Raw genomic sequence first — 23,763 nt, 5'->3', positions numbered from 1 at the left:
TTAAAAGAAGCCCAGAAAAAGGGGCATATAAAATGGCCACCAGACCCCGTGACTGACTTTTGAACACTTTAAAATGGTTCCTGCAGCCCCCAGACAGCCTTTGTGGATTCAACCCACAGTAAGTTCTGGAAGCCGTTTCTGAGAGAACGAAACCAGACACATACACATACATATAGATTGGATGCAGATCCAGTCAAGATCGGCCTGTAGATAAAGGCCATCTAAATGTTTACCCAGACAAAGGGAAACAGTGAGGAAAGCATCAAGGACCCGTTTAAGACATCAAGAAGACATTAAAACATTACCAGGTCATTCCAGACCAGAGATGGCCATCACCGGCCATCCCGAAAGCAGTTTAAATATAATAACTCCCCGTTGTGATCCAAGCCCGCCAAAAAGTTAAACAAAGACTAACCTTGATTTGGCAGGAGATAAAGGCTTCTCTTGAGAAGTATAATTGGAGACACCCGGGGTAGCGATCGGTAGCCATCGGAGCCATCAGAGCTTCAGAATGCTTCATAGAATCTTCTTTACAACGATAGAAGGAATCTTCAGAGAGGTATCCAGAGACCAAGAAGATGGTTCGAGTCGACGTCCCGCCCCGGGGTAACCATCGGGAGATCGTCGACAAACCCCAGGCCGTTTGATGAGACAAAACTACAGAAGAAACCTATATGAAAGCCGGCTAGAGGCTTCCAACCATGGTCAAGCAGGTGGTCTCTTCCCCCACATCGACATCCAGGCCCGCTGAGATCCAGCCTGTCCGTGACCTTCACCTCGAGGAAGAGAAGGTGTGTCGCAGCTCGCAGCCCGCAGCGCTGACCATGAGGAGACAGGATGCCTGAAAGGATCAAAACGCAGACCTGTTTCAAAACTTTGCAATTCCTAGTTGAGCATGTTTCTGGCCCTACATAATCGGATCTAGATAGGTTTAAGGGGGTGATCATTTTGGATATAATTAACATGAGTTGTTGTCCCTCGATGTTCCGTGTGTTTCCCCATTTCATGATGACTTCTGTAAAGTATAATATGCCTGTATCTATTTTAGCTAATACTGTATTGTTATGATTTGTTTTTCCCTCCCATGTACCCTCTCATTTGCTTGCATTTGATTTGTTTTTCCTTGTGCAATAAAATATCATTTTGTTTCATTAAACTTGGTCTATAAGAGTATTCTCTGCATTGTAGTTCCTGCACCTAAGTCCAGTGTCTAGAACCTAACGGGCGAGTGGGTCGAACCACTCAAGGTTTTACTGTGCGAAAGAGAGAGAGAGGCCTCTGGCGAGAGAAACCTCTGCGACCTCAGAGAGAAAACCCCTTACATAAGTCATTAATATAAATTGTAAATAGCTGAGGCTCCAGCACTGATCCATGTGGCACTCCACTAGTTACAGCCTGCCAACCTGAAAATGACCAGTTTATTCCTACTCTCTATTTTCTGTCCTTTAACCAATCTTATATCCATGCTAATATATTACCCCTAACCCCATGAGCCCTTATCTTGTGCAACAACTTTTCATGTGGCACCTCATCAAATGCCTTTTGAAAATCCAAAAATACTACATCCACTGGTTCCCCTGCTAGTTACATCCTCAAAAAACTCTAATAGATTTGTCAAACATGATTTCCCTTTCATAAAACCATGCTGACTCTGCCTAATTCTATTTTGAGTTACTAAGTGCCCTGTTACCACTTCCTTAATAATGGATTTCAGCATTTTCCCGATGACTGATGTCAGGCTAACTAGTCTGTAGTTCTCTGTTTTCTCTCTCCCTCCTTTCTTGATCTTCCTCTACCTCCTCAACCTCCTCTTCTTCCTCCTCCCCTTCTTGTGGCTCCTGAGCATGACCCTCTGGCACAACTGCAGGTGGTAACGGCTTGTCACTCATGATCGCCTGATTGTGAGCATGCAGCAAGTCACCACGAACCTCCTCGCCCTCCTGTCCTTCCTCTCTCTCTCTCCTCCAGCAGCTGGTGCTGCTCTGCCTGACCTCATCTCCTCCTCCCATTCCTCTCCCAGACCAAAGGGGACCCCAGCAAGATCCACATGGCCAACCACACCCTTTCTCCTGCTGGCTCCTAAAAGGTTTCCAATGAGGTACAGTAACACAGCACTCACTCTTCAGGTGAAGTCCTCAGCTAATTTCCAGAAAGGATGTTGAGAGTGTTGGTGAAGTCTTGACAAAGTGTTCCTGAAAGTCTCCCAATGTGTATCAAAAGTCCTCTTCAAAAGCATTGTACTCAATCGATCTCCAGCAGCAAGTGAACAGTTAATGACTTCTTTACTCCTCTTCAGCTACTCACTGTTGGGAGAGGTTGTTAATTGCAGTGCTAGCTAGCAAAATGGCATGATGCTTCTTTAATGAGCATTAGGAGCCAATTTAATTGGTAATCAGAGGCTTAATGATCCTCCCGGCGGCCGTTCCTAACACACGCTTCAACTCCTTTACCAAGATGGCGCCTTGTGCTAAAGGTGGGCTAACCAGGCATTGCAACTCAAGACCCCATCTTGGCCACCTCATAGAATCTTTAGTGCCGAAACTACCAGTGCTACAGCAGGAACAATAGCTCCCTATGGCCTAGAAATTCGGTGGAGCCCCAAACGGGGCGCCAAGCTCGCCTGGGCGCCGGAATTACCGCTGCAAACGGAGCTGTTGCGCCCGCCGGAAATTCAGTTTGAGCGCACCAAGAAGGACGCGGGGCGCTGCTCGAGGCGCCCCGCGTCCCTCTTGGGGCGCTGAAACTGAATATGGCAGCGCAACATGTGGCACGGCGTGCTGCGGTACTGCAGGCCTTCCTCCCCTTCTTAAGGGGGAGGGGCCTGCACCAGCGCGATGACCGATCGCGAGTGCCGGCAAAAGAGCCTGGCACCGAGGAGAAGTGCTGGGCTCTCGGGACACAGCCGGCACTGCCCGGGGGGGGGTGGTCAGGAGGCCGGGGATGGAGGTGCTGGCAGGTGGCCACCGAAAAAATGGCCGCCCCGCACCTCCACCTTAAATTGCGCCACTACCACCACAGATCGGTGTTACAGAGGCGGGCACGACCAAATATCACGATCGGGGCGGTAGCGGGGTGCTTCGCACACCAATGACGTCATCAGTGGTGGCGCAGCCCTACAGGCTAACGCCGCCATTAGCACCCCGCTAAATATCGCGGGAGGCACGGCCAGTGGCGCTAAAGCCACTGAGTGCCCTCTTTAGGCGCTAACTGGTGGTGCAGCCCACCGAATTTCTAGGCCTATGAGTCTTAGGGGGAAAAATTCAGTATCGCCCCGTTTGGGCGCGATTATCGACCGGGCGCAAAGATTAGCGCCTGGCGCTAATTATCACCTCCAACTGCAAACTTGGCTTTTATTGCCCCTGGAGGTGATTGGAGCGCTAAATCAGGCGTTTCACACCTGTCTTAAGGTGCAAAGGCCGAGTAGCGAGGCGTTACCTCAGAGCGCTGGCGGAGCTCATGTGATGTCAGTCAGCAATGAAACACAGACACAGGGGAGGGTTGATCTTGCTCTCCATCCACATCCTGCTCATTGCAGTCTTGAATCTCAGCCTGGAGAGACCTGTACATCAAATCTGCTGGAAAGAACCATGGAGGGACCCAGGGAAAGAGCTTAGAGTGCAGCCCCCTCAGTCTCTTCTAAATTGATACAAGGAAGGGCAAATCAAAATGAACCTGCAAAGTGCTGCTCAGTACCCAAAACTCCTTCACACAGCGTTGAATCTCTCCAGAAGTCTCTCTCTCTCTCTCTCAGACTGCATGGCGCAAAAATGTCACCAACAAAAAAAGGCAGGAAGCGGTCGCCTTTAAATAGCGCTCCCCCAATCCCTTCCTGACTGCAAAACGCTCCCCTCAACCTGTCGTTGCTAGAGGCAGGCGGTAAGGCAGGTGGCACCACTCAATATCCGGTCCGGGGCGCTACCGGGGTGTTGCACACTCGACTGACGTCACGATCTGCCGGCGCAGGAGATTGTGGCGGTAGTGTTTAACGCTGCCGCAAAATGTCTAGTTAATTACGTGAGCGGCGCAAACATCGCCGCGCACTGGCGCTAGTTGCTTTGCGCCCCATTAGCGCCCTCTTAAGGCGCTAATGGGAGGCGCAAACCAACTGAATCTTTCCCCCTTTGCCTTTACCGAGATTTCTTTCACAAAAAGAGAGATAGTACAAATTGCCGATAACTAGCCAACCATCTATTATCTTATACCAGTGTGCTTGTTTACTATTTAACTGACTTGAATAATGAGATGAAACAAGCCATGTTGTACAGGCACCTTCTGGTGTAGTAATGTAATATATCACACTTTAGCACAATATTTACTTTTAAAAATCAAAATTGTTCTTACCAGTCCTATGGAGCACTTAATATAGCAGCAGGAGTTTTCTGCAGTACTGTTATAGTATTACTAATGTACTGATATGAATATTTAATATATTAGATATTGTAATGTATAATGCATTATGCCTCAGGAATACATGTTTGGAATATCTTTCTCGTTAAAATAAACAGACATGAATTAATGAGTGAAGCAGATTCAAAGAGTTCAAGCATGCAGCAGTTATTGATATCTTTAAATCATTTCCCACATACCCTCTTTAAAATTTACTCTTTTTATCAAAATAAGAAAGGCAAGCACAGAATAAAAAGAATAACTTGCCAGGGAACCGTCAGTAAGGGTGACCTTTCACTCATGTCATAGTCATATAAATAACTTATGCCAGCAATGGTGCTGAGTTACAGGCTTCTCTCACACTGGTCGAAGATTGCCTGCAATCGCCACTCCCTTGAGCCATGCTGTACATTTGTTTGGTGAGATGTTATACCTCAGTTTTCGAAACATTTTGGAATATAATGTATGAGTACACTGTGAAGTAAGAGTTCACTATGGTGACTTGTATATAGATTAATGTATGCCTGGAAATAAAAATCAAAAAATATGCTGGAAATGCACAGCGGGTCAGTCGTTACATGGCTGGCATTTCAGGCATAAACCATCATCAGAACTCAGCAGAAACTCGGCATTGTTTATAAACATGGTCTGACGAAGGGTCACAGGCCTGAAACGTTAACTTTGTTTCTCTCTCCACTCATGCTGCCTGATCTGCTGAGTGTTTCCAGCATTTTCTATCGAAAAATATAATTGCATTGGTTATATGTCGAACTTGGCTCAGAGGCAGCCCTCTTGCCTTTGATTCAGAAGGTTGTGGGTTCAAGCTCTGTTCTATGGCTTGAGCATGTACTCCAGGCAGACACTTCAATGCAGTGCTGAGGGGCTGCTGCACTATCAGAGGTGCCTTCTTTTGGGTGATACATTAAGCTAAGGTCTTGAGTTTCCCCTCGGCGCTATATAAATGCAAGTTCCTATCTTTTTTCTTTCTAAACGGGACAGCAAGTCTCGGCAAAAATGTTGCACCTTCCTCTGGCCTGTTTCTCTTCCAAAATTGCATCCTTACATGTGGTGAGCTGGAACGTATGAGTTAGACACTCGAGGAAAGGCACAGACTGATACAAATAGATCTGTTTATTTAAGAATTCAGCAAATATAATTTAGGATTGATCACTACCTATAAAGGTTAATAAGGAAAGTTGAGCTTCTGCCTTGACACAGCACAAATATTTACACTATATGAGCAAGTGTCAGCCCAGCAGCCTTTACTGCGTGTTGCTGCTCAGGGAACCAGTTAAAGGTAAGGCAGCATCTGTGAAGAGAGTAACAGAGTTAATGGCCCAGAAATTCGGGTCTCCACGAGTGAGTCGCATGGGCTACTCACCCATAAGCCCAATGGAAGTGCCGGTTTTGTGCATGCACTGCGCATGCGTGTGAAACCGGCACTTCCGTTCCCCTGAAAGAAGGGGTTCAGAGGTGGAACACGTGTGCAGGAGAGGCAGCGCGTGCGCATCGAACTTACGTTTTTTTTGCAGGTTTTCCCGGGAGGGTAAGTCTCCAGAAGTTAGACATGTAAAAAGCAGTCGCAAGGCCTGCTCTTTACAAGGTAAGTGATGAATTAATTAAAATTAAAACATTTTTTCCACAGGTTTATTATTTTTAAATAATTTAAAGAAAGGTAAGTTTATTTTTAGCCCCATTAGAAAATAAAATTATTTTTTTCAAAAATATAAATTATTGTTTAAAATAGTTATTTCATGTAATTTATAGTTTATTTTTTAAAATGTGATTTAAAAAAAAATTTATTTGAAGATTTAGTGATGTTTTGGGGCTTATAGTATTTATAGGTTTGACAGGTCATCCTGTCAAACTTATGAATGAAGCATTCCCTGCTACCATTGGCTCTCCATGGCCCACATGATCCCAGGGGACGCATCGAACTAACTGCGTCCCTGGGATACACAAGCACTGCGTGCCGGCAGTTGACGGAGGCCCAGGATCACAATTCCACGCGGGCCCACAGCTCAACAGCCGGCGGGGTAGGTAATTGCAGGTCGGGGGCTTTCACACGTGAAAAGCCCCTGACCCGAATTTCTGGGCCAATGTTTCAGGTCGATGACCTTTCATGACAAAAGGTCATCGACCTGAAACGTTAACTCTGTTTCTCTATTTCCAGCATTTTCTGTTTTTATTTCAGATTTTCAGCATCCGCAGTAGTTTGCTTTTGTTTCAGTTATTCACGATTTATAAGGGAGAGAGACTAGAGCTTTCAACATCCTTTTTGAGGTGAGTTTTGTTTTTAGTTACAGTTCCTCCAGCACTGCACTAGATCAATACTTCACAGTGAATGCAATGGTATAATAATTGAATAAATCATATAAACAGATCTTCTGCCGTGTCCAATTTATATTGATGCCTATTATATCCTAGCAGCTGGTGGCAATTTTATAAATTGTGCCTTCTAAATGTGCAATCCTTAATATGTGTATTATGTATATTTTTATCAATCAGATGGAAAGAAACTGGCTTCAAATTAAAACAGGGAATTTATAGGTTCCCCTGATGATTCCGCAAGTTAATCTGGTGAGTAGCTATGCAATACAGACCAGAAGATTGTAGCTTCAATCTGCAACTTGTATTGAGTTTGATGGACAATGGTAGATAACTCAGTAACCTCCCTTTCCTGCCATCATTAGGTTAGGGAGAAGATAAATGGATGTTTACATAGAAACATAGAAGATAGGAGCAGGAGTAGGCCATTCAACCCCTCGAGCCTGCTCCGCCATTCAATGAGATCATGGCTGATCGTCCAAATTCAGTACCCTGTTTCTACTTCTAATTCTTACCCAGTAACCCCTACTGGAAGTGCGCATGCATAGACATTGGGTCAGGACAGTTTTGGATGTGAACAGTTGCACTTACAATTGAAAACATGGCACTGCTCTCTGTCAGGCTTATGTAGTAATAATAGCAGCTTGAGTGAGGTGCCAGGAGCGCAACTGCTCCTGAGGAGCCATAGTCCATCAATGAACAAATAACTTCAGGAGAGGAGGACAGACCATTAGTGAGGGAAAATATAAATATATATATATATATATAGAGAGAGAGAGAGTGAACAATTTTCTAATATTAAGATTCGGGACTACTTCTAATAAGTAGGTTAAAAGGAAAGGCAGAAATAAATTAGAAATCCTACCACATATTTCATTTGTTTAAGTGGCTAGTTTAATTAAATACATACAAGTCTGTAATGACTTTGTGAACTGATAAGGACACCAATGAGAACATTCACCTAAAATAATTGAAAACATGGACCTGCTTGACATCAGTGACATGAGATAATGGAAAATAACACAATGAAAATTCATCAAACATTCACTTTTCTGTAATAACTAAAGGAGTGAAGCAGGGATTGTCTAAAAATTGCACGGTAAAATGAAACATCATTCACTGATCTTTCTGGGATATCTAATTGCTATCATCCACAAAAATATGTGTTTATAATATTGTTTGGTTGGGTTCATGTACAGGAAACTTTGTGAGATCCGGCACCGACGGGACCGGCGTGTTGCCGATCTAACAAAACTGCCAGACATACAAAGTTAATGTTGAAGCATACGGAGGTTTTCATCTCCATATCTGACAACAAACACTGTTGCTTAGCAACAGCTTCGAAAGAGTCGTCTGCAGCTGCAAGCATCTCTAGCTGAAGCTGTTGCTATAGCTACAGACCTTGCAGTGGCTGACTGGGGAAAAAAAAGAACGAGATCTAAAAAAACTTACAGGAAACGGCTCCTGATTTTTGCCGTTAGATCGAGTATTCCGGATATACAACCTTCGGATAAACCAAAGTTTCCTGTATATAGCTGAGAAACACATCTATCCATAAATGACAGGAATTAAATATCATAAACTGATTTATATAAAAATTATTACAGCAGCATTTAAATAATTCTAGAGAGTGAGATGATTACCCAGCTCATCCTTTAATTATGATTTATACTCTTCTGCCTTGACCAGGTAATAAAGAAGAGAAACATCTACTGTTATGGCTGTGCATTATTCAAGAATTTCACTGGGTGAGGCAAGTGGGTACGGAGGTCAGGTCAGGGATAGGTGGGTGAGACAATGCAGGGCTTGGGTTTGGGTCGGGGGTCTTGGAGTTGTGGGGGCCGGGGATCGGGATGGGTTACAGTTCAGGGGAGCCTGGAGTTGCGGGGGCCTGGAGTCATGGGTCGGGATCGGGTTGAGAGGGGGGGTTCTTGGAGTCACGGGGGTCAGGGGGGCGATGCCAGGTGTGTGGGAGTCCAGGGGTTGGAACCGGGCAGGGAGAGCTTGCGGTGAGGGACAGGAGTGTAAGCGATAGGGGGTCAGGAGAGGAAGCTGCGGGTGGGAAGACCGAGGATTGGGAGCAGCGGCCATTGGAAGGGGGGTTAAATGTGGGGTTGGGGGGAAGCACTCCTGCTCCTCCCGGCTCTACATTCAAGACAAACAAATGTTGGAGCAGAGATCTCAAGCAAGTGTTAGACCTTTTATTTGCATATGCAAAAGACGCCTCTTGTTTGTCCTTGTTTGCATTTCTTGCCTGCCATTTTGGGGTTCTCCCTATCTCTCTGATTTTCTCCAATTCTATAAGCCTCCACGAGCTCTGCATTCCTTCAATTCTGGCCTCTTATGCATCCCCCACTTCCTCCAACCCACCATTGGTGGCTGTGCATTCAGCCGATGGGCCCTAAGATCTGACATTCCCTCCCTAAAGCTCTCCACTCTCACCTCTCTCTTCTACTTTAAGACGAAGCTCCTAGTTACCCATCTTGATACCTTCTTCTTTGGCTCAGTGTGAAAGTTTTCATCTGATTACATGCCTGTGAAGCACCTTGGGACGTTTTTTTCATCTTAAAGACATTATATAAATATAAATTGTTGTTATGTTGCAACTCAGAGGAATGCTGAAAGCATATAACGTTAAAGGAGGAGTTGCTCCCAATTGAAGAGAGAGGCCAGAATTTTCCCCTAAAAAAAAACAACTTTGGAGCATGGAGACAGTTAAAGTGTTAAAAATGGGATTCCCAACCTGATCCCACCTCCAACTCGCCCACTTCCTGTTTTGCCAGAGGCGGGACGGGGCAGTGTGGGGGCGGGCGACCATCCCACTTCCAGGAGGCGTTACCTCAATTTAAATATTGTAATGAGACTAGAAGCCTCTTTTTTACCCTCCATTTTGTGTTTAACTGCCTGTGGATGGGTTTCACACAGTTTGTGAAACCTGGCTGTTAAAGACTGCTGCATCCAGGAGGTCAGTGGCTTTATAGCTAGCTCCTGGATCCAGGGTCCATAACGAACCCAACCCCCACGATTGGGGACCCCCCCCCCCACCCACAGGGCCTCTGATCACATTCCCAGGCCTCCCTGTCACCCAGGCCTCCCCTCCACCAACGGCGATGAGGCGGGCCTCGATCCTCTCCCCGCCGAACACCACCCCCCCCCCACCACAATCCTTGGCCGAACATCACCCCCGACCCCCATGATCCTCGGCCGACACCGCCCCCCCCGATCCCCGGCCGAACACCACCCACCGACACACAATCCACGGCCGACCCCCCCCCAACCCCCACAATCCCCAGCCAAACACTACCCCCCCCACAAGCCTCGGCCGAAAACACACCCCCCCCGATCCCTGGCCAACCCACCTCCACCCCCTCCAGCAATCCCCAGCCGACCCCCCCAATCACGACTCCTGCTGATCCTCTCCCCAGCCCAGATCCCCAACCCCAGGTGATTTTCTCCCCCCAACCCCGATCCCCGACCCAGGCCAAACCTCTCTCCCCCCACCCCGATCCCCGACCCCAGCCAATCCTCTCTCCCCCCCCACCCCGATCCCCAACCCCGGCCAATCTGCTCTCCCCACACCCCGATCCCCGACCCCGGCCAATCCTCTCTCCACCCCACCCCGACCCTGGCCAATCCTCTCTCCCCCCCACCCCGATCCCCGACCCCGGCTAATCCTCTCTCCCCCCCCCACCCCGATCCCCGACCCCGGTCAATCCTCTCTCCCCCCCCACCCCGATCCCCGACCCCGACCAATCCTCTCTCCCCCCCACCCCGATCACCGACCCCGGACAATCCTCTCTCCTCCCCCACCCCGATCCCCGACCCCGGCCAATCCTCTCTCCCCCCCACCCCAATCCCCGACCCCGGCCAATCCACTCTCCCCCCCACCCCGATCCCCGACCCCGGCCAATCCTCTCTCCCCCCCACCCCAATCCCTGACCCCGGCCAATCCTCTCTCCCCCCCACCCCGATCCACGACCCCGGCCAATCCTCTCTCCCCACCCACCCCGATCCCTGGCCCCGGCCAATTCTATCTCCCCCCCCAACCCGTTCCCCGACCCTAGCCAATCCTCTCTCCCCGCACCTCAATCCCCGACCCCGGCCAATCCTCTCTCCCGCCCCACCCCGATCCCCGACCCCGGCAAATCCTCTCCCCCCCCCGCCCCCACCGCGATCCCTCCCCTCGACCACCCCATTCTTCTGAGGCCTACCCGCCCGCAGCCAGCCAGCCTCTCAATCTGGCTGGCTGTGAGCGGTAATCTGAGGCCACACATTCAAATCAGACCCCGCTGTTAAAGTCGGCAGGGCCTTTGGGAATCCCAGCCTCCCGGGCTTCTCGCCCGGCTTGGAGGTGTAGGGGGTTTCTCTTGCTCGTTCTGGTCTCCTACCAGGCTTCGTGCAATAATTACCCTTGAGTGGTTCGACCCACTCTTCCCTACGGTTCTAGACCTTGGACTTAGGTGCAGGGAACTGTAGTGCAGAGAAAACTCAATAGACCAGGTTGAATAGCACGAAATGGATGCTTTTATTATTAAACAGTTTGCAGCATTATAGAATACGTGTCATAAGCACAGATTAAAATAACTACAAGCATGCACATATCTATAAACCTAACTCTGTGGAAATGGGAAACATACGGCACATCGTAAAAGGGGAAACACATTACGATTACCCTTAACCCCCTCCCCTAGACCTAAACTAAGTTTTGACTTGAGGAACTCGGGATCATGCTCACCACTTTCAGATTCGTGAGAAGGGGGTTCGCAGCCTTTTGGCACAGCTTTCCGTCGTCACATGGATTTGGAAACTTCTGGCGCAGCTTGTTTTTCTTACGCGATGAAGCAGCAGATACAGCCTTGATGAGCGCTCGTCATGGATGAATCCGTTAAACCTGTGTTACCTTTACTGAAAGGCTGCCGAAGAACTGGATGCACCTTGGAGACTCTGCTACCGATGTGATGTTGTAGAAATGGATGCACATGGAAGGTCCGTTACCGAATGGGCTGTTGAGGCACTGGAGTGCTAGGCCCGGAGTGTCCTTTTCTCCGGCCTGGATTGTCGTTTTTCCCGAGGGTGTCTTCTCCTTCGGCCTGGGTCGTCGATGATCTCCTGACAAAGGTACCCGGGCCACCCTCCTTCGTCTTCCCGTCGTGGCCGAGCCTTGTTTGGCCGAAGAGTCCGTCCCGAAGCGTTCTCAAAAGAAGAGACGTCCTGAATCAAATCGTAACTACTGGATCGTGTTCCCGAAGCGTGAATCTGAAGCGAAGCGCCCTGATGGACCTTTCAATCCACAGTTATACCTTTTTGGGACAGTCTTATCTCCCGCCAAATCATAGTCCAGTCTTTGTAATATTTTTAGCGGGCAGAAATCTCTGCAGGGGCGCTTTGTCTTTGTAACGGGAGCTGATGATAGCTTAACTGGCCTTCCTGGGCCGATAATGTCTTTTTCTTTGTCACCGTAACTCGGTTCGGATATTGATCGGTCTGGAGATTGACCTTGATGGCTGTTAAACGGTTTTCCTTTTTACAGTAAATGGGTTTAAGTGTTCATTCAAATGTCCGCCCATTTCTTGATGGGCCTCATCCTGTTACCCAACACTGTCCTGTACTTAGAATCTAATTAGTATGTATGCTCAGTTCCATGAGTTTCGGTTTCCCGATACTGGCTTTCGTGGGCTTACTGTCCTCAATCCACAAGCCTGTCTGGCTTGCAGTAACAGAAATCAAATGGTCCCAGAAACTGATCATGAGGTCCGGCGGCCATTTTGTATGCCCTTTTATCAAAGGTTTTTCTGTACAAGCTTCTTTTGGTCAATAAACTGTCTTATTAACCCTATTTTCTTGCGTGATTAATTACTGAAAATTTCGAATCTTACAGTCCCCCCTGTGATACTGAGAGCTTGCTTAAAGTATCAATAATCCTTGGTGAGCAAGTTTTCCCTGATTCCTCACATCCAAACATTCCTGGTAATTAACTATCTATGACCCTCACAATACATGCAGTTCCCATTTCAGAAAAATTACCTTGTTTACAATTGGACAATCATAGGCAGTACTACCTTAAACTATAACACATTCATCTTTCGGATGTGAAGGGGCCAATACCCCTTACACCACCTGCATACACCTTTTATTAATCAAAAAAACAGAAAATCTTATCAACGGCTATAACACAACAGTATTCACACACTTAAATCATGCAGTGGCTAAAATCAAGAGTGGAGGGATGCTTTAACTTTTAACACTTAGCAGCTTAAACTGGGGTGTCCTCTTCCCCCACTTGTACATAGCGTTCTCTCCATTCTCCTGTGTTCTCGTGCCTCTGGAGGCATTTGCCTCTCTTGCAATGCACGAACAGTAGGAATATTACAATTAGAACCTGACACACTACTAGGATATGGGATGCTATTCTAATCCAGGCCGGGATCTCTATATTAGTGAACAGGTCCCACCATGGTGGGGTGACTATGTCCAATATGTCTTTCCCTATCTCTAATGTCTTCTGCTCCAGTGTGTAAAAATGCTTCTGTGAAACTATAACGGCTTTTAAAATCTTGGTGAGGTGTTCGGGAAGAGGGGGAATGACATAACCAAAATGCACGACGAATCGCTACAAGTCCGTGAAATTCTCTTTTACAGTGAGGTGAATGGTGGAAGGTACAGGAATGGGAACAATCCATTGTTGTGCCACTTGAACTTCAGCCCTGGGTTTAAAACAGAAGCTGCTGTCACTGACCGGACACCACCCGTGCTGTCTGTGGCGGTAGTGAGGCGCTGCAGTGGTGACACAGTATGTCCCACCTCCGATACATGCCACCTGCGGGGGCACATGGTCCTTTGCCATTGCCTCCATGGTGCAATTTATTGGCTTCGCGCTAGCGGCTCTGAACCCGCACTGTGGTTTCAAAAAGGCATTGAAGTGCTGGGGACACAGGATGATGTGTGCTCCCCGGCTTCGACACCCCGAGAGGTCAGTGCCTGTCAACGTATGCTCCCATCTGATGACATAAAGCGGGACCACTGCGTAACGAATGTGCGCACCCCCCCTGAATGACTCCAATGTTCTCCACCCTGTATTCCGGGGCGGGCTTTGCTGCAGGACCCAACACCGGCATCCTTACCACTATTCCCATGATAGTGTGATTCGAGCGTCCGCAGTCCACTGGGACTGGGTACGCCTCTGCAGCTAGTCTGAGCTGGCACGGACTTAATGCGTTCTCGAAAGGGTGGAGCGCTTGCAAGTGCTTGTTGCTGATCCAGGACGGGACCAAACCTTGTTTTAAATCCTCCAGATTACTGCGGCCCTCGCCCAGTAACCACGCCCCGTATAGCACACAGGCCTCGTTCTGCGCAGCCTGATCGGACGCATTCCGATCCTCCCTAATGAGTGCATTTACCGTTCTAGCGTGTTTCTCCAGCTCAGCAATTATTTCTTTTAAGTGTAGTGTCATGGCCTGGTCCTCATGTAGCTCAGAACCCACTACCTTATTTTCGTTAGTCAGTATGTTCCTTAACTGGGCTTTTAAACCATTGATCTGTGTCTGCAGCTCCACGTTGTCGAGAGCGTTGACAACAGACGTCCCGGTGTTAAAAGCAGTGAAAATGTCATTTACAGTACCCCTTCTTTGCCTCCCTACCCGATCCAAAACTTCCTGTGGTGTGGTGTATAATTTGGCCTTGTCGATGTCGGCAAAGTCAAACTCGTAAAATTGTCTGAACATTCGGGTTAACAGGACCTGGTACAACTGTTCCATCTCCTTGGGACACCACTCCGGCAATCGTACCTCAGTGAGGTTTAAAATCACTGAGGCCACCGCGCAGTGTACCCCTTGGTACAGCACCTGACCGGTGGGTACCAATACTAAACCGTTCCCGGGTCCCTTTGTGGCGGTGGGGCACCCTTCCTTCTGGGCTAGCGCTACCGGAATCGTGGGCAGGGGCTTGCGTGGGCGGGTGATGAGTTCAGTGGCGTTTACCGGAATCGGGGAGAATGGGGCTCCGCACGCCCGAGTGCTGACATCCCATCTCATCCCTTTCCCTTCATCCTGCCACTGCCTCTGGAAAAAGATGGACACGCCCTTGGGGCAAATGTGTTTTGAACCCCACATACAGACATATATCCCTTCATCTGGTTCCCACCATTTGTCCCAACACACACGTAATTGTCCGTCAGTCCCCGTAATTGTCCGATGGGTATTGTTACCCAGTTGCTCCCACTTGATAGTAGAGTTCTTCATGTCCTTTCCCAGCTTTCGTAGCCACCACCATCTACTTAGCAGTACATTCCCATTACACACCAAACAGATCCTCTTTCCCACGGTAACGCTGACTCTGGGTGCAAGGATCCTCACCCGAGGGCACGATAACGAAGTCTCTTGGTAGGCAAAACCGAAATTGCTGGAGTATTCCGTAGAATTCGTCCCCAGCCATCCTGGCCATCTCCCTTGGTGGAAGTAGGTGGCGGTTTCCTCAACCTCTCGCTTCCCCGTCCCATCCGTCGCGATGGGGGCTGTGTCCCCGGAACATCCGAACACGATGACGTCCTTGGTGCGGCCTCGGTAGGCCAGCCCGCACCCGATCGCCGCGAGCGCTACGAGAATCCTTTCCATTGTATCCCTGGTTTCTGTAATCGATAAGAGGATGTAGCCAGGCTCCCAATAGGTGCTGGCCTAATTAAACGGACGCGCGGGTCCCTTGACCCCGTTTCCAAACAAACACACATATTGGGCAGACTTCGAAAACTACCTTTTAAAACGTCCCCATCCTCTTAAACTTTACATACCTTAAACTATCATTATAATTACCTAGCTTAACTTATCATTTCCTAAACCTATGTACAGCGCCGCCCTCCTTCGGGCGGCCTACTTAATTCCTGTGAGGGTTGCAGCGTGCTGCTCCCTGTGGCGGGGCTGCACTGACCTTCGACTTTGATCCCCCGCAGCCTGTCGCTGCTGAACGGGAACCGTGCCTTTCCTGGGCTGCTCTGGACCGAGGTTGGGGGAAATAAGGAGAATTTGGCCAATGCTTTCTGGGCTGAGGCGTTCGAGTCGACCTACGAGGGGATGCCTTGGGCGAGGCTCCCAGGGCTGACGGACCGGGGGTCGGGACCTTCACCGTCACAGCCTGTGGTCCCACCACAGCTGCCGGCTCCGGCTCCCTTCCCTCTGGCTCCGCCCCCCCGGGGCCGGGATTTGTGGCATCCGACCCCACCTCACCTGTCCCTACAGGTGGTGAGTCTCCGCCCCCAATCCCTACCTCCCCTAAGCTTGAGTCGAGGGCGGGATCTTCGTCCTCTGACTCTTCCTCCTCCGTGATCGGGTCAAGGGCGGGGTCGAGCTGTTCGGGCTCTTCCTCGTCCGAATCCCAAATTAGAGGGGAGACCTCCCACTCCATTGGGATGACTCCTCCCTTCACGCAGGCTACAGTTCCAGCCTGTGTGGTCTGTGACTCTGTCGCAGGCTGAGGATTTTTGTCCTCAGACTTGGCCCCCGTTGTTGGCCCTTGTGCACCCGATTTAAACAGCTTTACCCACTTCCCACTGAACCACTTGTTGCGTCGGGACACCTCCACTGTGCGAGTGGCGTAGACCGGCAGATTTTGCACCGATTCCGGCTCATCCTCCTGGTCTACGTTTCTCTCGCCAGTGCATAGGGTTAGACCCAAGAATTTTACTTCTCGCCGGCCAACCCGCGCCTTTGTGGGGGTTTCCTTAACACTCTCAATCTCCTCCACACTCGTACCCCCTCCCCAGAGACAATGGGCTGGATTTTGCTAGGGCCGGGGAGGCAGGATTGGAGGCGTGTGGGGGATAAAAATCGCAAAACTTGCGTGCGGGCCCAAACCCGCCTCCATCCCGCCTCCACGCAATTTTCCTAAATTCGTGTCTGCTGGTCCCGACTCCGTCCCGCCTCCAGGAGGCGGGATAGGCCCTTAAGGCCCTTAACAAGCCCTCAATTGGCTCTATAATCCCATTTTCCTAACCACTTGCAAGTTTACTCATTTTCCCACGTGAAACACGCCTGGTGGGAAACACACATCTGAAACCTGGCGGGAGCACAACTGGCTTGCGGAGTAGCAGCTGCAGCTCAACCATTAAATGGCAGATTTGAACAGGCTTTAATTGCCGGTGGCATAACTTTGCTCTCTCAGGTCTGGGGGATCTTTCAGAAGGCATACCCACAGCTCGGGAAGTTTGCAGCCTGACAACCATCTCCAGTGTGACCTCCTGGGAAACCCCTCTCGCCACTTTCACTGAGCGCTTCCTCAACTGAGGCATCTACCAGAAGCATGGGAGTCATTTATTTCCTTCCCTTCTGGGCATTAGATGAGCTCAAAATCCAGCTGCGGCACCAGCAGAACCAGGAACAACAGCAGCAGCAACATAAGCAGCAGCAACAGGAGTGCCAGGCTGCTGCTCACCCACCTGAAACTGCACAGGCCAGAAGGAGCCAGCACTTGGAAGTGGCTTGAGAGCACCTTGCTGCACATCACGGGGCCATGGGGACCCGTTTCTGCACTGGCAGTCCTACTCAGAAGGACTTCCATGAAGGTCTGGTTTCTCTGTTCAATCGATGACCATCGCTCCTCCAGAGATGTCATTCTATTATGAACACTCACCATGTTTTCTGCACTCTGGCGACTCTGCCATCCTTTTCATGGTGATGCGTTGCTGCGCCAATGACTCCACAAAGGCTCTGTTCATGTTCGCTATGGACTCCTCCATTCGCTCCACACTCACATCGACCCTGGAGACAAAACCGGCCAGAGACTCCTGCATCTGTTCCTGGAGGTCCAGCACTGCTGATCTTATGGATGGACCCAGAGGCAGAGGGTCGACATGCAGTTGAGCCGAGCTGGCAGAGTCCTGCACCATCTGATTAGCACTCTCCACTGCTGTCCCTGTCTCCACAATCTGCTGATGCTCACTTGTGAGCTGTGATACACCAGGTGACAGCACTACTCTATGTCCCGAAGGTCCCACCGACGTGTGAGTGTCTGTGCTGGTGCTGGGTGCGCTGCATTCTGCTGATGCTGCGCCCTCAGAGGTTGCAGCTTCCTCTGAGGAGTCTGGATGCTCAGGCCTGGCTAGTGGGGATGGTTGCTTGCGATGGTCCTGTGGGGGAGTAAAGGAAAGAGTCAGAGATGTGATGCCAAGGTTACATGCACATTGCATATTGCAGATGACCATAAGTCCATCTGTTAGAACTTCTGAATCATTATCAGTGACTCATGCAATGTCAATGAGAGAGATGGGAAACTATTCTGTCACCAGCTTGCTGTGATGCACCCCTCTGTCCGTCCCCCACTTGCGCATCTTCCTCCACTCCTACAATCTCCAGGACCGCCTCCTCCCAGGGGGTGAGGTGGGCTAGTGAGGGTGGCCTTCCTCCTGTCCTTGCTCTTTCTCGCTTATTGTGAGCTCTCTTTTCCTGCAATGAGGGAGACAAGTGGAGGTTGAGTGAGAATGAAGGAGTGAGTGTAGAGAATCGATGGCATAGATGCTTAGAAGGAGAGAAAGATGGAGTGAGATGGCAAGACCAAGGGCCCTCCCCATGTGATGTAAGTTGTTTTCATAGCATGACAGTGATAGGGAGTGTGAGGGCTGCATAGTCCATTAGTTAGGTGAATGTGACCATAGAGAGAGAGGGAGTGGGAAAGGGTGCATGGATGTCAGTGTCAAGTGGGATGTGGAGGAAGAGATTGGTAAAGCTGAGAGCTGGTGAGGAAAGGCAATGGTGATCAGATTAAGAGTGATGGGAACATCGTACTCACTTTTCCAGTGCGCAGAAGGTCATGGAAGCGTTTCCGACACTGGATCCATGTTCTGCTGGTATTCGAGCTGGCGTTCACCTGCTCTGCCACCCTCAGCCACACAGCCTTGGTTTGCTGGGGTGGCTTCTTCCTCCCCGAGGAGGGGAAGAGCACCTCCCTGCTCTCTGTCGCTCCCTCCACCAATGCCTGGAGGGCTGCCTCGTCAAATCTGGTGGATGCCTTACTCCGATGTGTCGCCATGATTGATGATGGTACCAGCAGCTGCCAGGGCCAGAAGCTTGGCAGTCTGCTGAAGTGAGCAAGGCTTGTGGAAGCCCTTAAATGAAGCAGCAGTGATGATGTCATCGGAGGCGAGCTTCCCACCTGAAAAGCTCACTGGCTAGGGGTTCCCACACGTGGGGAATCAATTGGGCTATAAAATCAAAATTGCATCAATTTCCCACATCGTTCAGGATTCGTGTGGGAAACACGAAATGTGGGGAACACGACCCCAACCCGCCCCCGTAGCAAAATCCAGCCCAATGATTTCTCAGGTCCACGTGGATCCCGTGGGCTACAAAGAAATCAGACCCCAGGACTCCCGCTCCACCTCCCTCTTCCCACTTCATCAGGATACACTTCCACGTGGTGCGGAGTGGCCCTAAATGAATGGAGAGGGGAAGGGAATGTGCGCCAACCTGTTCTTCGCCCGTGAAGCCCAACAGACAATATGGGACCCCGGTGGACAGAGGCGAGGCGGTGGGGTTATCTGCGTGGATTACGGTGCACGATGCTCCAGTGTCCAACAGATAGGTTTCCTTCACCTCCTCTACCTCCATCTCCACGAGGGGTCGCCTCCATGCATCGTAGTGGAGCGGACACAGGTAGACGGGCGGCGCCGACTCTAGTCACTTGGGTACAGCGATCGGAGTTTCGGGAGCGACAAGGCCGGTGGCAACCGCTATTTTTCCCTGCGAGGTCATTAGAGACCGCATTGCCTCTAACACTGACTCGATCGCATCGGGATGTATCGACCCCTCGGCTCCCTTCTCCCGGATGGGCGTTTGGGCTGGGGCTGAGGGAGTTTTTCCCTTTAAATCCTTCCAGGGATTTTTACAGTCCCGGCGCCAATGACCCTCCTTCCCACACCCGTAACAACTGCTCTTCGCTTGGGGAGGGCGATTCCCCTCCTGATGCCATTCCTTTTTAGCAGGAGCTGCAGGCCTCGCCTCATGCACCTTCCCCTTTGAGGAAGGCACATCCCTACTCTTGTTGTTCCTGTAACTTATCGTGAGCTGATCAAGTACTACTTCCTCCGTGGAGCGGGGGTTAGTGGGGTCAAACCATGCTTTGACCAGACACCGGAGCCAATGAGACCTTTGGTCATTATTCAGCCCGTTCCGGTCCGGCCCGCCCGGACAGTTACGCCGATACACTGGCCACAACCTTCCAGCGAAAACCCATGGGGGTTCTCCCTCTAGCTGTACCGTCCTTTCCAATCGGAGGAACGGAGTTCCGTCACCCTCCCCTATAATCTCCAGGATCTCGTCCCGTACCTCCTCATACGTCTTGCGCCCTCTCTTGCTCTCGTCAGGGAGACACTGGAGGAGCGAGCTGTCCAGGGAGAACAGCAGCATTTTGGACAGTTCAGCCCCGTCGCAGTCATTAACTGCTGCGGTTTGCTCCACGTCCCTAAAATGTACGGGGGGATCTCCTGACTCGGAGAGTTTTGGGATGTGACTGATCATTTCCCTTAGCTGTCGTGCGCTATGGGGCATTATGATCTGATTCACGAGGGGTCCGTCCTCGCCATCCTGGTCCGGACCGAGCCTCCAGTGTCGCGTGGGACACATCGGTGCCGGTCCCGACTCTACCACCTGGTGTTGCTCTGCCTCAAGAACCTCTGTGTCTGACTTCTCCGTTTCCTTCCCCGGAGTCCAAGACTCAGTATAGGCGGGAGGTGCCGAGGGCTCGGGGGTTGGTACCCCAACTGCCTCTTGCTGAATCGGTCTTTTGGATTCCTTGGCTAACAGTAGCTGGCTCGCTGGTGGGTTTATGAGACACACCAAGCCGTTTGCCTTTGCTAGGGCCGTTCTCAGGTCCTCTAGCTCCCTGTGGCAAGCACTATGGTCAGTGTTCTCAGACCTATCCTCCATGGCCATCTTATATGCTGCCCTAGCCCCCAAAATACTTTCCTTCTGTGTCGCTACCTGCTTAGCTAGGCGGAAACACCTATCTCTCATTCTACCTTCACTGGCCTTGGCCTCAACGACCTGACACTCCAAGTAATCTATCCTGGTCTCATGGCGGTGAGTTACGGATTGGCGTTCCTGATTCAGCGCGTTAAGCGATTGAATCAGTTTCTGACCTCCCGCAACCTTTTCCTCTACTTCTGTTAGTAGCCCTTTGATCTGGGCCGTCTGTGCTACAACGACCTGGTCCAAAAGCTGGACTTGCTTCTTGTAGCACATCAGCCAGACCGACTTTTCTACTGATTTCTTATGCTCTTTGCTTTCTGTCCACTTGATGGCTGCGTCTAGCGGGCGCCTATCTCTTACTAGGTCAGATATCCACTGTTTTGTAAGGTTTACCTTCCCAAAAACATAATCCGCTATTCTCTCATCCATCACATTTAGTTTATTCAGACCTTGATCTAACACACTACATTCCTGCTGCCAAGGTCCTGCCGTGGTCACCATCTCTGTAGGGGGTTTCTCTTGCTCGTTCTGGTCTCCTACCAGGCTTCGTGCAATAATTACCCTTGAGTGGTTCGACCCACTCTTCCCTACGGTTCTAGACCTTGGACTTAGGTGCAGGGAACTGTAGTGCAGAGAAAACTCAATAGACCAGGTTGAATAGCACGAAATGGATGCTTTTATTATTAAACAGTTTGCAGCATTATAGAATACATGTCACAAGCACAGATAAAAATAACTACAAGCATGCACATATCTATAAACTTAACTCTATGGAAATGGGAAACACACGGCACATCGTAAAAGGGGAAACACATTATGATTACCCTTAACCCCCTCCCCTAGACCTAAACTAAGTTTCGACTTGAGGAACTCGGGATCATGCTTACCACTTTCAGATTTGCGAAAAGGGGGTTCGCAGCCTTTTGGCACAGCTTTCCGTCGTCACGTGGATTTGGAAACTTCTGGCGCAGTTTGTTTTTCTTACGCGATGAAGCAGCAGATACAGCCTTGATGAGCGCTCGTCATGGATGAATCCGTTAAAACTATGTTACCTTTACTGAAAGGCTGCCGAAGAACTGGATGCACCTTGGAGACTCTGCTACCGATGTGATGTTGTAGAAATGGATGCACATGGAAGGTCCGTTACCGAATGGGATGTTGAGGCACTGGAGTGCTAGGCCCGGAGTGTCCTTTTCTCCGGCCTGGATTGTCGTTTTTCCCGAGGGTGTCTTCTCCTTCGGCCTGGGTCGTCGATGATCTCCCGACAAAGGTACCCGGGCCACCCTCCTTCATCTTCCCGTCGTGGCCGAGCCTTGTTTGGCCGAAGAGTCCGTCCCGAAGCGTTCTCAAAAGAAGAGACGTCCTGAATCGAATCGTAACTACTGGATCGTGTTCCCGAAGCGTGAATCTGAAGCGAAGCGCCCTGATGGACCTTTCAATCCACAGTTATACCTTTTTGGGACAGTCTTATCTCCCGCCAAATCATAGTCCAGTCTTTGTAATATTTTTGGCGGGCAGAAATCTCTGCAGGGGCGCTTTGTCTTTGTAACGGGAGCCGGTGATAGCTTAACTGGCCTTCCTGGGCCGATAATGTCTTTTTCTTTGTCACCGTAACTCGGTTCGGATATTGATCGGTCTGGAGATTGACCTTGATGGCTGTTAAACGGTTTTCCTTTTTACAGTAAATGGGTTTAAGTGTTCATTCAAATGTCCGCCCATTTCTTGATGGGCCTCATCCTGTTACCCAACACTGTCCTGTACTTAGAATCTAATTAGTATGTATGCTCAGTTCCATGAGTTTCGGTTTCCCGATACTGGCTTTCGTGGGCTTACTGTCCTCAATCCACAAGCCTGTCTGGCTTGCAGTAACAGAAATCAAATGGTCCCAGAAACTGATCATGAGGTCCGGCGGCCATTTTGTATGCCCTTTTATCAAAGGTTTTTCTGTACAAGCTTCTTTTGGTCAATAAACTGTCTTATTAACCCTATTTTCTTGCGTGATTAATTACTGAAAATTTCAAATCTTACAGTGGCCGCCCCACCCCCAACCTGCCTCCCTTGAGAAAATTCCGGCCAGAGAAACTGGACTGCTGGAAGCCCTGCCAACCTGTACCATTTGAGCTGCCATGAGGAGACTGTTCTTAAAATTGTGGGTGAGGAGGCCAGAGAGGATGTGGGCCAAGGAGTGCTTGGTCACTTGATGCTAACCCAACAATAAAAGTTTTCTCTTATACTTTTTATTTCTTACCTGTCAAACTCACTCCCTCAGTAACATGCAGCTACATGTGCCCAGCAACAGCATGGCACTCAATGTACTTCATACTATCGTAGAACCATTTCAAGCATACAGCACAGTAATATTTGTTCCTTTGCTCTTTGCAAACGGCCGTGCCGAGTTGATGTCGCCCCCCAGCTGACATGACCCAGCAGTTGATCTATCCAAAAAAACAGCCATCAACCACTCCTGACCGCACAGGCACCAGATAAAATAAATCCAACTCGAAGCAATCAGGGACTAAGGGTCACAAGGGAACATTGGCGAAACACACAGCCCCGAAGGAACAAATTGAGGTGACAGCAGAGTGGCAGCAACAAGGTGAACTTGTTTGCAGTCTTGCCCACCAGCCAGGCTGTCAAATTGACCGGCTGTCGGGCAGGAGACTGTAGTATATTATTTAAATGAGGCCCTACTGCTAAGATCGGCAGGGCCTCCACATCCCTGCCCTTGTTGCGCTTTCCCCACGCTACCACGCTCCCCTGCACTCTCCCTACTTCCCTGTTAATATCGGGTTACTGTTTCCCTGCTGTATGTATTATGTCCATGTATGATTGAGACACGGACAGCAGGAGTTGAACAAAACAAGTCTTTCCTGAATGAAGTCAATCGGGAAACTGAAACTACAGAGGCTTACTAGCGCCTTTTATACAGGGGTGGTCACTGCCGGTACTGCAGTCTGAGACCAGTTATTCTCTTAAAGGTACATACACAACAATTCCTCCCCTTTTAGATAAACAGTACATAACATTCATTTAACAACTAAATGATAACTAATTACAATCACAATTACGGTTGCTAGTTTACATTGGTTGAGTTTAAGCA

General features: G+C 49.7%; 1 long non-coding RNA gene across 1 annotated transcript; it reads left to right on the top strand.

Annotated features, from left to right (window-relative positions):
- Positions 1-4,729: 4,729 nt before the first annotated feature.
- Positions 4,730-22,901, top strand: LOC147111499 (uncharacterized). The gene is made up of 3 exons (XR_015079843.1): positions 4,730-4,805; positions 6,895-6,966; positions 22,694-22,901. It is a non-coding gene; the product is annotated as an uncharacterized LOC147111499 (long non-coding RNA).
- The last annotated feature ends 862 nt before the right edge of the window (positions 22,902-23,763 follow it).

The sequence above is a fragment of the Somniosus microcephalus genome, chromosome 10, assembly GCF_052327205.1.
Source record: "Somniosus microcephalus isolate GS21.2 chromosome 10, FLI_Smic_1.0, whole genome shotgun sequence".
Classification (NCBI taxonomy): domain Eukaryota; kingdom Metazoa; phylum Chordata; class Chondrichthyes; order Squaliformes; family Somniosidae; genus Somniosus; species Somniosus microcephalus.
Note: the sequence above shows the minus strand (reverse complement) of the source record. Positions and strands in the feature narration are given on the sequence as shown.